Below are 14290 nucleotides of genomic sequence, written 5' to 3' on the forward strand. Positions count from 1 at the left end.
TTTTTTTTTTTTTTTTTGTTTGTTTGTTTGTTTTTGTGGAACCGGGGATTGAACTCAGGCCCTTGCACTTGCCAGGCAAGCACTTATTCTACTGAGCTTTCCTCCAGCCCTCCTGGTTCTTCAAATGAGTTGGTCCTACTACATTATCAGTAGGTGGCATAATCTTTTATATTCATTGAAGTTGTAACATCAAGTGGAAATGAAAGACTCTTCCTAGAAAAGCATACTTCTCAGAAAAGAAACAAGATTGTTCATTCTGAGCAGTGTTTGTCTTTGCCTTGCTGTGTCTCCTCCAACTCCTCCATGTGGCCCCAAATGCTCTTTTTGCTAAGAATCTCTATTTTTTTCTAGGAGATGTCCTCACGTATTTAACTTTCTAGACCACTATTTCCTTATAATCAGGATTCTTGATTGCAAACGAAGAGATAAATATTTATAGGATTGAGTTTGTTGGTAGCTTTGTCTAATCCTTGAATTATATCCATTCTATATAGAGATCAATTTTCTAAGATCTGAGAACCTCTTCCACAAACAATAATTAGCAGTTTACACATGCTTTTCATAAATAAGGAGCTAAGAGATGTCACTATAGAGCACTAAAATTAAGGTGTCCAATTCCAAGCTTTATAAGTTGTTTTAATATAAGCCAGAAGAATTTTATTTTATTTTCACATAATTTACCAAGCAAATATGTTTTACTTTATATTCCAAGGTAAATAATCCAATTATAGACCTTAACTATATTTGTATTTATTTAAAACTGAAAGAATATATTTATTTATTTATTTATTTGGTACAGGGTCTCGCTATGCAGCTCAGACTCACAGTGATCCTCCTGTATCAGCCTCCCCAGTGCTAGGATTACAGGTATGTGCCACCATGTCCGGTTTCAGTGGCCAGCACAGCATGCCTGGGGTTATGGGCCCAGCATGGTATGTGGTGCTGGGGATCAAATCCAAGTCCTTGCACTTGCCAGGCTGGTGTTTAGACTTCCAAGCTATCTCCCCAACCCAATATTCCTATATTTCAAATAATCTGAAAAATATTTATGATCTGAAACCCAAATAACCAGATTATTATTGTGAATTTTACAAAGATAAGTAGCCTAAGCACTATAAAGTAAGCTCTGACTGGTTCATCTCTTCAGGAGTTGAGTGACAAAGCAGTACTCTCCAAGGTAAAGGTATTTCATTCTGGTCTTCTGAATATGGGCTGCTTGTCATGACATGCCACTTGCTGCCATGCTGTCTCTCAGATAGATGACTGTACAAAAAGAAGGGGGTGGTGAACAAAGGCAGGTGACAGGAAAAGGAATGTTGTGGGACTGTCCTGCTACAAGGCTGTATATGGTTAGATTTCTGGACTTATGTGTAAATATAAGAATTATATAATTCTTTACACCTATTTTAAAAATATATTTTAATTTTCTAAATATTTTTTCATTATATTCTGTAGGGAGTTAAAGTTCAACATATCAATACTTGATGAAAAATACCTGTTCCATGTTATGCCTAAGATGTTTGATATTCAGACAGATAGTGAGGTTAAGCTTAACAGCGTAGGTTGTATGGTCATAACAATAAGCTTATCTTCTGGATGGTTAACAACCTAAGTTTGCAGACCAAAATTAGAGAAAAAGGAGGGCAGCAAGGAAAGTCAATATTTTGGCCCTAGCCTTCCAAGGTCAATTAAGACTCAGGACATAGGAGAACTTGTACTGTAACGTCATGTAACTCAGTAGTGTCCCAAATTTTCTGATCAAGGAGATTATGGGGCCAAAGAAGAAAGTGATCGATGATATACAGTGTGCCTAAGGAGAGTCACATGGAGAGAAAACATTCTCTCAGGCTTTCACAGAGAGCACATTGGCCAAGCAACGGCCGTGACTCATCCACATGGCTGACACTGACAAAGGTTCTACAATCTGAGGTACAGGATCTCAGGATAAATCCTGAGGGAAGTTCACTGACCTTATCAGACCCAAAAGCTACAACTCTTGTTGCATAGGTCTTGCTTTACCTTGGTCTTAACCATCCAGCAGAAAAGTATAAAAACAAAGCATAAGAAGTAAAGCCATGGTGTCATGTTGAGCTATAGGGGACTCAGGTCAACAATTTCTGACATTGCCAGTCAAACGAAAGACCCAATACTATTATGGACTACTGGACTCTTTTAGAATATTTTGCTGAGTTAACATACCTATAATATTCAAATAACAGAGCTAAACAAAAAAAGGGGATACAGATGAATGTCCATTTTGTATCTGTGTATTCAAAATGGTTAGGATAGATATATAGTTACATTCTCTTAATGAACAGAGGGATTTGTTATAATAGTGTTTGTAAATAGGATATCATGTCTGCATCTTGTACAGCAAATAACCACTAGGAAGAGAGTATGCCATGTGTCAATTATTGAAACTGTCATACCAATTTGATTTGAAGCTATCTCATTGCTGTATGTCTCTCAATAAAATTATGGGGGAAAAAAGAAAAAATTAGCCCTTGTATAAAGTATTTGAAGAAACTTCTACTTATTATGAAGTCTTCTGTTGGTACTATCTCAAGAGTAAGCAAGAGGATAGTAGCCCACACAAATATTTTGCAGCAAAGTATATGTTCCTCAGGGTTACAACATTTTTAAAGTCCAACTGTAACATTCCCGTAGGCATAAAACATTCAGGCTGAATAGATTCTAAATGAAAAAAATGCAGCATCAATGAAGCAGTCAGACATGAGACATATTTCAGGATGTCTCAGAAAAGGATCTGTTTGAGAATCTCTGATCCTGCTAACACTCAGCTTCAGCTATGCCGATGTCAATTTAAGGTGAATAAAACCATGAAGTTCACGGCCTTTAAGATAATGAGATACAAGGGTCTTGCGCCATCATCAGTGTGGACACAACAGAGACAGAAATTTATACTGCATTTATTTTAGTAAGCAGGGGCATTTTCTTTGCATTAACATGAAGAGTTTTAATAATTCAACAAAGCTGTTATTAATGTATGCATACACAGTGAAAATGAAGATGATTGCATTTCAGGATACAAACACATTTTTTCTTAAGACAGTGTCTTGCTATAGAGTTCCCTGGCCTGGAATTCACTGTGTAGGCTAGGCTGGCCCTGCAACTGTAGTCTTCTTGCCTTAATCTGCCCAGCACTGTGATTCTAAGCATGCACCACCATTCCTAGCTATAACAAAATTTTAAAGATTTATGGAAACTGAACTTGAATGATACGCTGAATTATAATATTAATATCTCGTGAGTGATTCATGGTTTAGAATCCTCTTTAGGTATTAGTGATGAAAACCAGCCACTTCATTGTGATAGATACTAAATTATAATTTTCTTGTGAATGTAATATATATTTCTTAGATTTTTAATTATAAAAAATCATGTGGTACTATATTACAGCATGTAGTAAAGATTATATAATGTTATCTGCTTCAAGACGCATATTAGGATACTGTGTTATCCATAAAAAGGTGAATTTAAGAAGTCTTCAGCCTGGTAACAGAATAATGGCTAATGCTTGAGAGCAGGAGTTGGTAAGCTTTTTTTACAGTGAACATTTTAGACTCTAGGTCATACAGCCTCTGCCACAGTTACTTAGCCTTGCTTTGTAGCATAAAAGCAATTTTAGAGAATATGCACACAAACAAGTCTGTATTCCAGTAAAACTTTATTTACAAAATTTTTCAAGGATAATTTGGGCAAATACACTCTAAGGACACAGTAGACTGATGCTTGAACTATAAAACATGCTCTGTGCATTAGTTCATTCTATATGATCAACTTGATAAAGTAACCAAAGTTTAATAAAACAGCAAACTGACCTACCTTTTCCCCAGGAATTCCAGGAACACCAATTTCACCTTTATTACCGGCAATACCCTAAAATATAAAAATGTCTGTTAGATATATTTAAAGAGACATTTAATTACTAACATCAAAGAGAACCTTTTACTTCACAGATAAATTACTTTTGCTTGCCCCAAAGGTTGTATGCAGATTCCTTACTCCTCATGCATACAAATCATTAAATTAGATTTTTGGAATAGTTTAACAAATTGTCAAAAAATGAATTTCTAAATAGCAACTGAAACTAAAACTAGATATCTTCTCCCCAGAATTATGTAATTCACCTTTGCCCTTTTCAGTTTAAAGGTAATGAATGACCATTGTGGTTAACACAAATGAGAGAGTTAAAAGCCACTTCCTACTTGAAGCTTTGGATTCAGGTAAGTTCCCACAACTTCAATTCAAGAAACGTCACTGTTTCAGACTCTAAGGTATCCCGTGGCAGGTACTTTAGCTCCCTATACATCCTCTAGGAAAAAAACTGAAGTTGGGTCAATCTAATCATCAGCTTCCTTGTTCTTCCAGCTCCACTGCCCAGCAAGACTGGTACTCCTTACTCACTGAAGCCCTTTGGTCACAAGCCCTTCTGTCACTGCCTCAATGATCATTTCACAAATTAAGTCTAATATATTTAGCCTTGAAACAGTAGAATATGAACTTTTTGTCTTTTTCTTTTTTGAGACAGGGTTTCACTATGCATTTCAGGCTGCCTTTGAGCTTGCTTTATAACCCAGGCTGGCCTTGAAATTGAACAAATCCTCTTGCCTCATCTACCTGAATGCTGGGATTACAGGAGTGTACCACAGCACCTAGTCTGAATTTTTTTTTTTTTTTTTTTTTTTTTTTTTTTTAGGAAAGAGTCTACAGGGTTTCAAGGTCTCACTACTAGATCGGACTTGTAGTGATTCTCCTGTTTACAGCCTCCCAAGAGCTGGGATTACAGATGCATGTCACCACACCCAGTCTCAGTCACTGGCTCATCATGCCCCAGGAGTAGAGCCGGCATGGCACACAGGTATGAAATCCCGGTTCCTGCTTCTGCCTAAGCAGGCACTTTAATCCACTAAGCTATCTGGCTGGCCCGATAGCCTGAACTTATGTATAACAGTTGGTCTGTTACAAATGTTTGGTGTGGATGAAAAAATATACAATAATTTTGTGAATACATAATGCCATGAGTGAAATTATTTAATTTCAGATTTTAGAGACACAAGTGAATTTCACCTTTAATTTCCTATAAATTATATAAGATTATAGCAGATTGAATAAAATCATGGAAAACTCTTTATCAATTAGTATGGGATTAGGAAGGATAAAGAAACATTTCTTATATGGATTTAGGCAAAGGAATCAGAAACATAAAATCTTATTTTATATTATGAGTTATGACTAAGGAAAAATATTCCTCTTTTTGGAAAATAACACTTTAATTCAATTATTTTTACAACTAATTATATAGTTATCTACTGAAGCTACAGAACTGCCATCTGACCAATGCCACATTGGTAAGAAAATAAGAGAAACTACCGTTCTCACTACTCAAAGTTGATTGGAGGGAGGGGAAACTTGAATTCATACAAGTTTTTGGGTAAAAACTCAAATAAATGAAGTCATTCCACTTTTAATTGTTTTAATTTGTTATTTTACAAAGTTCCAAGAGAATTTAAGTTCTGAAATGAGTGAAGATATTAGCAAAGGTTTTAAAGAACTGGAAAAATAATGTGGTTGCTAAGTAATTAGGTTGCTAACCACACTTACTCAGAAAAGGAATTAAAAGATTCAGTAAATTATAATAATTGGGTCTGAATGAAAGCATTAATTATTGCTTTTAATAATATTATATGGAGTTTGTTCCTAGACTGAGGGAAGAACTTCTTCTTTTTTTTTTTTTTTTTTTAAGTAAGAATACTTTGATTGGGCTGGGGAGATGACTCAGTAGAATCAGCACTTTCTTGGCAAGCACAAGGGTCTAAGTTCAATCCCTCATTTTGTCAAAAAAAAAAAAAAGTTTGATTAGGGGCAACCCACTTTCTGGTCCCCCTCTACCCCTCTCAGACAGACGCTTTCTTTCTCTTAGTAAATTCTTGCTACTCTTAACCTCTGTTGTTCCTAGACTTCACTCCTTGATTTCAGAGAACTCAAAAAGCATCTGGATGTGGCATAATGGGAGTTTCATTTCCCTATATCATTTGGAGGTCCCACTGAGATAACTGGACAGAAGCAAGAGTATATTTGTTTCATAGAACCCAGACTGTGACTCATTCAGGTGATCAAAATTTGTGTTATATCTTTGCCTATTGCTTATAATTGGTCATGATTTATGCCTTGTGTAATTTTATTAAAGTGTTGAGCTTTTTTTTTGTGGAACCGGGGATTGAACTCAGGCCCTTGCGCTTGCTAGGGAAGCACTTATTCTACTGAGCCATCTCCCTAGCCCCTTATTAAAGCGTTGATAAATTTAAGTTGAAAACATGAGAAGATTATAAGGTCATAATGCTTCTTTAATGGGGCATTTTATTCCTGTTTTATATAAGTTGCATTTAGACTTAGTTACTGAATTTACTACTGTTCCTAGTTTGACATATTTGGCTTGTTTGATCTGTTTCACTTGTTTGACTGATATGGTTTATGATCTTAGACAGAAGTGCTAGAGAAACACAATATTAGAGCAGCTCCTGATGGTCTTCAATATATATAAATGCTATAAAATGGGTATTTTAAAATAAAATGCAGCCCATACCTACAAAAATGTACATGCCTATATAGGAAAACATGGGTCTTCTTTCACCAGCTAAAGAAACTAGGTTGGTGGCCATTCTTAAGACTTGGAGGACAGGTTTCACTGGGACAGACTAGCTCTGCTCCTCCTCTATACTCTAGAGGAAATCCCAAGCCTGTTCAGCTTCAGTTTCCTTTTGGGTTTGATCTTCCATTGATGAAGAGACAATATTAGCTCTTGAGATTACCCATTCTCATCTTTCCAGGCTGAGAATGACAGACAACTCAGGGGGTAAACTGTCTCTATAAATGACCATGAGCATGAGAAGAGAAGACTTACTTTCTTGGACTTTCTGATATTTTCTTGCTTGCTGTACTTTCCTTTTTTGGAGGTATGCAGAGGTAGAGAGAAAAAACTCTAAACTGTTCCAAACTTTGCCTCTTACCCAACAACTAAGGAAAGCTCAAAGAAAATGAGGAGTTGTTAACACTGAAGACAGGGAAGTCATCTTAGTTGAGGGACACACATCCTATCTCTGGGTCAGGTGATATGCCGGAATTTTGCCCATCCAGAACACACTTAAAAGCCTTGTCCTGGTTTAGTGTTCTGGACAAGTCTCCCTCAGGAAGTTGAACCTGAGACAGAGTGGAAAGAACTGATGTCCAGGTTAAACTAGAAGGAGCTATTTTCAAAGCACCACACTTATGGCACCAAAACTCATTTGTAAGAAGGGAGGATTTCCAACTTTTCCTCTTCCCCTTCTCAGTGTAGGTATCATTTATGTGCTAAGAGAAAATACTTTGATAATAAGTTGTGGACTTTGAACCTTTACTACAAACTTATAATTACCAGGTAATGATTTTGCTTAGGATTTTATCTATACCTTAGCAACAGCAGTTGCTATGCCAGCTAGTTAAATCCTCTTAGAACAGCTGCCACTCTGAAAGCAGAAGACGGATTTCTTCAGAATCTTTTTGACAAGCACCCTAGTGGCCCAGTGGATAAGAATCTTTTTGACAAACCCTAATTGAAGCCAATGGTCAATGGGATGTTTGTGAAACACACAGCTAGATTCCTTTCTGGAGACAGATCTCTGGCTGTGCAGACTAATAGAAACTGAGAACAACTGAAGTGTAATGGTCAGGGATGATCTCTAGCAGATATCCAATGGTTCCTCAATGGAAACTGGCTACTGACCACAGAAAAATCTCCACTTACCTATCACATTTTTTATTTACTATTAAGTCAGAGACCACAATTTTTCTCTAACTTTTTGGGGATTAACTTTAAAATCACCTTGTCCTTAGACTGCCCTTCCCTACAGAAATCAGGCTGAAGCAACTTGCAACAACTGTTCTTCCTTTTGTGAAGAAAACAATAATTGGGCATGATTTACATTTGTGCCTTACATATGCTAAGGAAGAGTAAGGAGGATATGTTAGTCAGACTTTGTCTCTCGTGTGTGCATAGAACACTAATCAGTGTGCCTTCACTAACATGTGAACTGTGATTGATAGATGATAAATGCAAGTTTAACCTGATAGCTTAAGAGATATACAAAAAAAACTCTAAATGAACTTAAGGGAGGAGTCTTGTCTTGCTGCTAGAAAAATTTTCTTAGGTGATTAAGTAGGCAATACAGGTGCCTTGGAGGCTTCATCCTGGGTGAAATCTTCCAAGCCACTTGTCTGCTTTGGTCTAGAAAGGTAATCTCCTTTATAAGATGAAAGGTGTTGTCCTTTGACCTAATTGCTTCACTCCCTTTCAAAGAACTAAAAATTAGTGTGCTAAGACAAAGTAATGTTTCCTTCTTGCAATATTACTGTTACAGTTAAGACCATTTATAAATTGTGCTTATAAATGTCCTATAGGAGGAAGTTCACTAGCTCCCTGGGATGATGAAACTGCATACCAGTTCAAGGGTGATTAGTATGAGTGAATTTTATCTTCTGCTCTCCCTGTACACAACATCCACCTGTCCTGGAATGGACTCTATTTTAAGGATGCCATGACAGTGTAAAAATCAAATAGAAATTGAAGTGGATACCTAATTCTTTCTATTTCATTTGCCAGAGAGATCAATATCAAAATCTCTTACTCCTTTGTAATGCAAAGGAGACAAAGAAAGAGGCCCAAAGAAAGTTGCTTTTGTTGCAACCTTAAAAAAAATACAGACCCTATATCTGATTTTCAGTGCTCCAAGAAGAGTTCAGTGACTATCAAATTCAACTGCTCCCACTGCCAAAAGCCAGGCCACCTTAAAGAGACTGCCTTGAGAGGCCCCACACAGTCCTTGACTGCAAAGGTAGCCACTGAAAGTGAGACTGCACTCTGAGGTAGAGATCCAAGAATTCAGACTCATCTTCCCACCTGTTCTAGCAAGACTAAAGGGTTGTGGGGCACTCTACCCTGTCTCTCTGGCTGTATTGTCACCTCTACCTTTCATCTCCATAGAGAAGCCCTGAGAAATCATGACTCTGGAAGGAAAGAGGCCAGCCTATTGCTGAACACTAGAACAGGTGTTTGTCCTTCTTTTCAATCCTGGCCTTCCTTTTAGCCATCATCCTTCAACCTATTGTCACCAGATAAAGGGTAACTCCCTTAAGCTATAAATGGGCTGACTTTCTCTTCACTGATTCCTTTTACTTATGCCTAAAGTCCAGCTCCCATCCTTGGAAGTGATAGTTTATCTTGCCTAAGTGCTATAATATGTATACCCAGGTTGCCAACTACTCAAAATGATTCTCAGACTGGTTTTACAGAAACAATGTATATTGTTGACTATGTATAATAACTTGGGAGTTCTTTATTGGTGAAAATAATGTCTTATTATAATCTGTTTCTCATAAGTCACCAAAATTTTGGAGATAATCATAGTTAGAACTGGAAGTAGTTAAAACAAAGTATCAGACTCCATAAGTAGAGGATTCTGAGAGTCAATGGGTGACAACTGCTATCACAGTGCTTTTAGAATAGTTTGTACACTTATTGGCAGCTTAATTTCACCGATGCTGAAGAGTACAAGCATTCAGTACTTACTATCTTTGGTAGACACCTTCACAAACTGGGTTGAAGCCTTTCTTTGTAGAATAGAAAAGGCAGAAGAGGTGGTAAAATTTTCAGTCCCAGAAATCATTCCCAGATTTGGGCTTAAAAGCTTACAGCACAACAATAGTCCTTCTTTTAAAGCAACCATTACACAAGGTGTCTCTCAGCTACTGGGCATTCTCTATCACCAACACTGTGCGGGGAGGCCACAATCATCAGGAAAGGTAAAAAAAAAAAACTCATTGAGACCTTAAAGAGACATCTTAAAATAGCTCAGAAGACCCTACTAGAGTGGCCTCACTTACTACCTTTAGCTCTCATCAAAATACCTTTAGCACTCTCACATTCTTGGTCTCTGTTCATTAGAAATGCTTTATGAATTTTTTTCTCATGATTTTATTTGATAGAGAAACAGATGCCTTACTGAAGGATGTCACCCCACAGGGTATGTGCCAACAGACTCATACTAGTAAACTCTCTTCTCTCATCATCCCCTGCCTAGGACCAACTTGGGAAGGACCATACACTACGATCCTGCCAACTCCATAAGTTGTCGAGATAGCAGAGGTGAACTCCTGCGTAGGCCACACCCGACTCAGCCCTGGGAACGAGAGGCTGTCACGGAGTGTGAACAACCATCATTAAAATACTCCTGTAGGTCCATAGAAGATTTAAGATTCTTGTTCAATAAAACATAAAGTCTTCAGATAAGTAATCTAAGATGTTGCTCTTAGCCCTTTTACTAATCATTTTACTGTCTTAGGGTGGAGGCCAAACCTTGTTCCTATCCCTTCCAGGAAAGACCTTGTCTGCTCTTGTGCACTTGCTATGTAACTTGTTTCCTCATTTGATCCTATTTAATCAAAATTATTCTAGCAACTATATTTGTTGTTATCTTAATGGACTTCTCTTCCACCCTATGGGTCATGATTCCACCTGAGTCTACAGGGTGGATTTCAAAGAAATAGCTGTAGCTCAGTTCCACAAGTGATGCCTAGCCACCAGTAGCTGTCACGGTCATTATGCATATCCACAATACACTAAAATTTTGTGTGATATCCTATTCTCAAACTGTTAGAAGTGCTGGTCATTTACTTGTCATTCCAGTATTTATCTTATGTTTTACTTTTAGTACTTCTTTGCTATCATGAAAACTTTTTCTGAGTTCAATTATTTTGAAACATTTAATTTTCTGAATATTGCTTAATCTTAATTTTTGTTCTAAGATTTATACTGTATCTTTGACTTACAATTTATTTAAAAGACATTGTATGATATCTTCTCCTAGTATTAGAAACTTTTAAAAGTATATTTCCATTTTCTGTTGACTTTATATTACTTCTTCCCTGTCTTTTATACACATATACACTCACATATATGGGGGGAAAATATGTGCATAACCCAACATAAGACTGGTACTGTTTCATAGAAATCTGGAATGACCTTTAAATAAGGGTTCATCTAATATATTTTTTATATAGTCCTGCATAACTATCATATTGAGAGCTCTTTATTGTTCATCCAGGAGCATACTGCAACTTCTCTTGCCTTTTGAATTATGCTCTTTGTTATTTCCTATATGCTACTTCTGGAGATAATAAAATATTTCAAGTTTGTATAAATAGAAAATATTACTTTTAGTTTTCAAAGGTATGTTTGCTAAGTATAAAATTCAAAGGGGACAGATCTTTTCTTTCAGTCCTTTAATTAATCTAGTTTTTTACACACTTTAAATATGTTTGCAAAAGGTTGATTTTTCTTGGAAATGTGGTATTATAAATTGAACTAAATTCAGAAATTTTAAATTTTTAAATAGTTATTGCCTACTTTCTACTTTGAGAATTCTAATTATATGAATATAAGTTTCTTGGTTTTGACACAGGAAATATTATGACTGATCTATACATTCTTCATTTTTATTTTGGACAGTTTTTATTGTTATATTCAGTTATGTTTGTAAATAATTCATTTTCAATTTGCAAGCTATTAAAAAATTTTTAAAAAATTAAAAAAAATAAATTCTTCCTACTCTTAAAAAATAGTTTGATTAGATGCCCTCATGTACAATACTGATCACAGCTAGGTGTTTACATATAAGCATCAATGTTTCAAACCACATTACTTCAAAAGACAGTCATCAGCTCAACAAAAACAAAAGTAGTAAGTCACAAATGAATCATTGTAGTAGAGGTTAGAAAAGTAGGCCAGGGCTGTGGAGATAACTCAGTGTTCTAAGCACCTGCCGAGGCAAATGCAAGAATCTGGGTTCCATCCCTGGTGTCACATGACACGCTGGCCCACCCTGGACACACAGAGCTATGCACCAAGACCAGCCATGGTGGTGCACTCCTATGATCCCAGTGCTGGGAAGACTGAAACAGGAGGATCACTATGAGTTCAAGCTATGTAGTAAGATCCTGTACCAAAAATATAAAATAAAAAAGTAGGCCAGTGAAGAGAAAAATCAAACTGTTGCAAAACTTGCAGCTTACTTCAAAATACTTATGATTCTTCATTAGCTAAATGAAAAAATTAATCTACTGGTTGGGTCAATATATGAAAGGAACTTTTTTAAGGGAAAAGAGTGTATAAAAATAGTAGTGAATGATAGAATGTCATTCTAAGATTATTGTGTCTAGCTTTTCTTTATAAATTGACTCTTTGCTTTGATTGACAGACTCTTCTGGGCAACAGAGAAGTAGAATTAACAGGTTCTAGAAACAGCTGAGTTATCATTTATACATTCATTGAGATACAGCATCCATTCACTCATTCATTCCTTCATTCCTCTTTTTAGTTCCCTGTATATATAAAGCTCATAGAACTCATATTTTAATGGGGAAGTAGACAGCTGCATGAACATGATGTTCATGCAGTAAATCCAATAAAAGTCCTAAGTAAAGCAACAGGGAAGGGATAAGATAGAGAAATACTTTTTATAGGGACAAAAGAGGATAGGTATCTTTGTTATCAAGTGAATTTTTGAGAAAGGGTCTAAATGATATGGAAAGAATCGGGTGGACATATGGAAGAACCTTCTGGGTGCTGAATCCTGGTGGGAAGGACTTGGAGCAGGAGTAAGCAAGAGAGAAGAGGGTTGCACACAACTTACAAAATAGGAAGTGGAGTAGGGGAAACTGTGCACCCATGAAGACGCACATCCAGTGGTGTTTGTCTTAAGGGAAATAGCAAATCACTAGAGAATTTTGGCTGAGGTGGGACATGATACACCTACATGCTTATTCAGAGTATTCGTCTAACTCACAGCGTATTTGCACAAAAAAGTACAATACATTCTTTATAAAGTTAATGTAAGAATCCTTAAAAGAACACCTTCAGAAATATTGTAATGAGTAAAACATAATTTGTAAAGGCATTTGGAAGTTGTAATCTCAAAACTGCTCCTCTTTTTGTCTCATTGCATCAAAAGCGAAACATATCAAAAGACTAAAATTAGTTATATGAGATGTGTTCAAAGCTGGGGTATGTGTCTAACTATTTATTACAGTAAACTTCAGACAAGCAAGATAGCAGACACACAAGTTTAAATATCACTTTTTTTTCCTCTTGTCTCAGAAACTCCAAGTAAAAATAAGAAGCAAAATAGAAGATATATACTAGGAAGTAAGGAGTCCCTCTTCTAACAGGAGGGGACAGGTGATGGGGAGATAGGAAGGGAAAAGGGATTTAGAGCAAAGAGAAAGGAGTGGAAGGAAAAATATAGAACTGGCGCTTTTGTAAATGGAGAGGTGAAGGGCAGGAGACACAAGAAGAATGAGGAAGCACTAAATACCTGTACAGATTCCTGAAGTCATTATGCACTGCAAACATAGACTAACAAAGAAATAAAAAAGAAAATATTTTTAAGATGAAATATCTATGAGAGGAAAATCTTCTTACTTCAAATGACACGTGACCATTGACAAGTCCCAGAAATGCATCCCTTGTCATATCTCTGCACTGTTCTTGCTACTTTATCAAGCCCCACATTTTAGTGCCTTTAGTTCTCTGTTCGGGCACTTCTGTGCCTTCAATCAGTCTTAAATATTTTTGCTTCAAAGTCATTTTGACCTCGAGGAAGGCAGGGGCTGGGGAGAAGGCTCAGCAGAATAAGCACTTGCCTGGCAAGCATAAGTAAGGGCTTGAGTTCAATCCCCAGTTCCGAAAAAAAAAAAAAAAGGAAAGCACAGAAGTCGCAGGGCCAGAGAGCTAGTGAATCAGGCAGATGAACACACACTGTAATGTTATCCGACAGAAACTGCTTTAAATGTTTTGTACCGATTGCAGACATTGAGAAACTCATGAAGTGACATTAAAGAGGCCTAAAAGATATAAAACATCATAGAGACAAAACAAAAAGAGAAAAAGGAAGGGCAATCAAGGGATGGATAGAGAGGAAGGGAAAAGGGATGAAGAAAAGAATTAAGGTATGTAGGCGAGTGTGCCAACTACCCACAAAGAATGCAGACAGCATGTTCCACACTCAAGCACTAATCAACTAACATTTTAAAAAGTGGTGAGGAGTATTTTGAAGAGGAGTGATGTCAATACATCTTCTACTGTAATAATTTTTTAAAAATTGAAATGCACTGCAGCTTTTGGCCATCCTTTAAAAGTCAGTGAGGAAAAGTACATTATAGTAGTCTCTGAGTGGCT

This window comes from Octodon degus, unplaced genomic scaffold, assembly GCF_000260255.1.
Source record: "Octodon degus isolate 3935 unplaced genomic scaffold, OctDeg1.0 scaffold00061, whole genome shotgun sequence".
NCBI lineage: Eukaryota > Metazoa > Chordata > Mammalia > Rodentia > Octodontidae > Octodon > Octodon degus.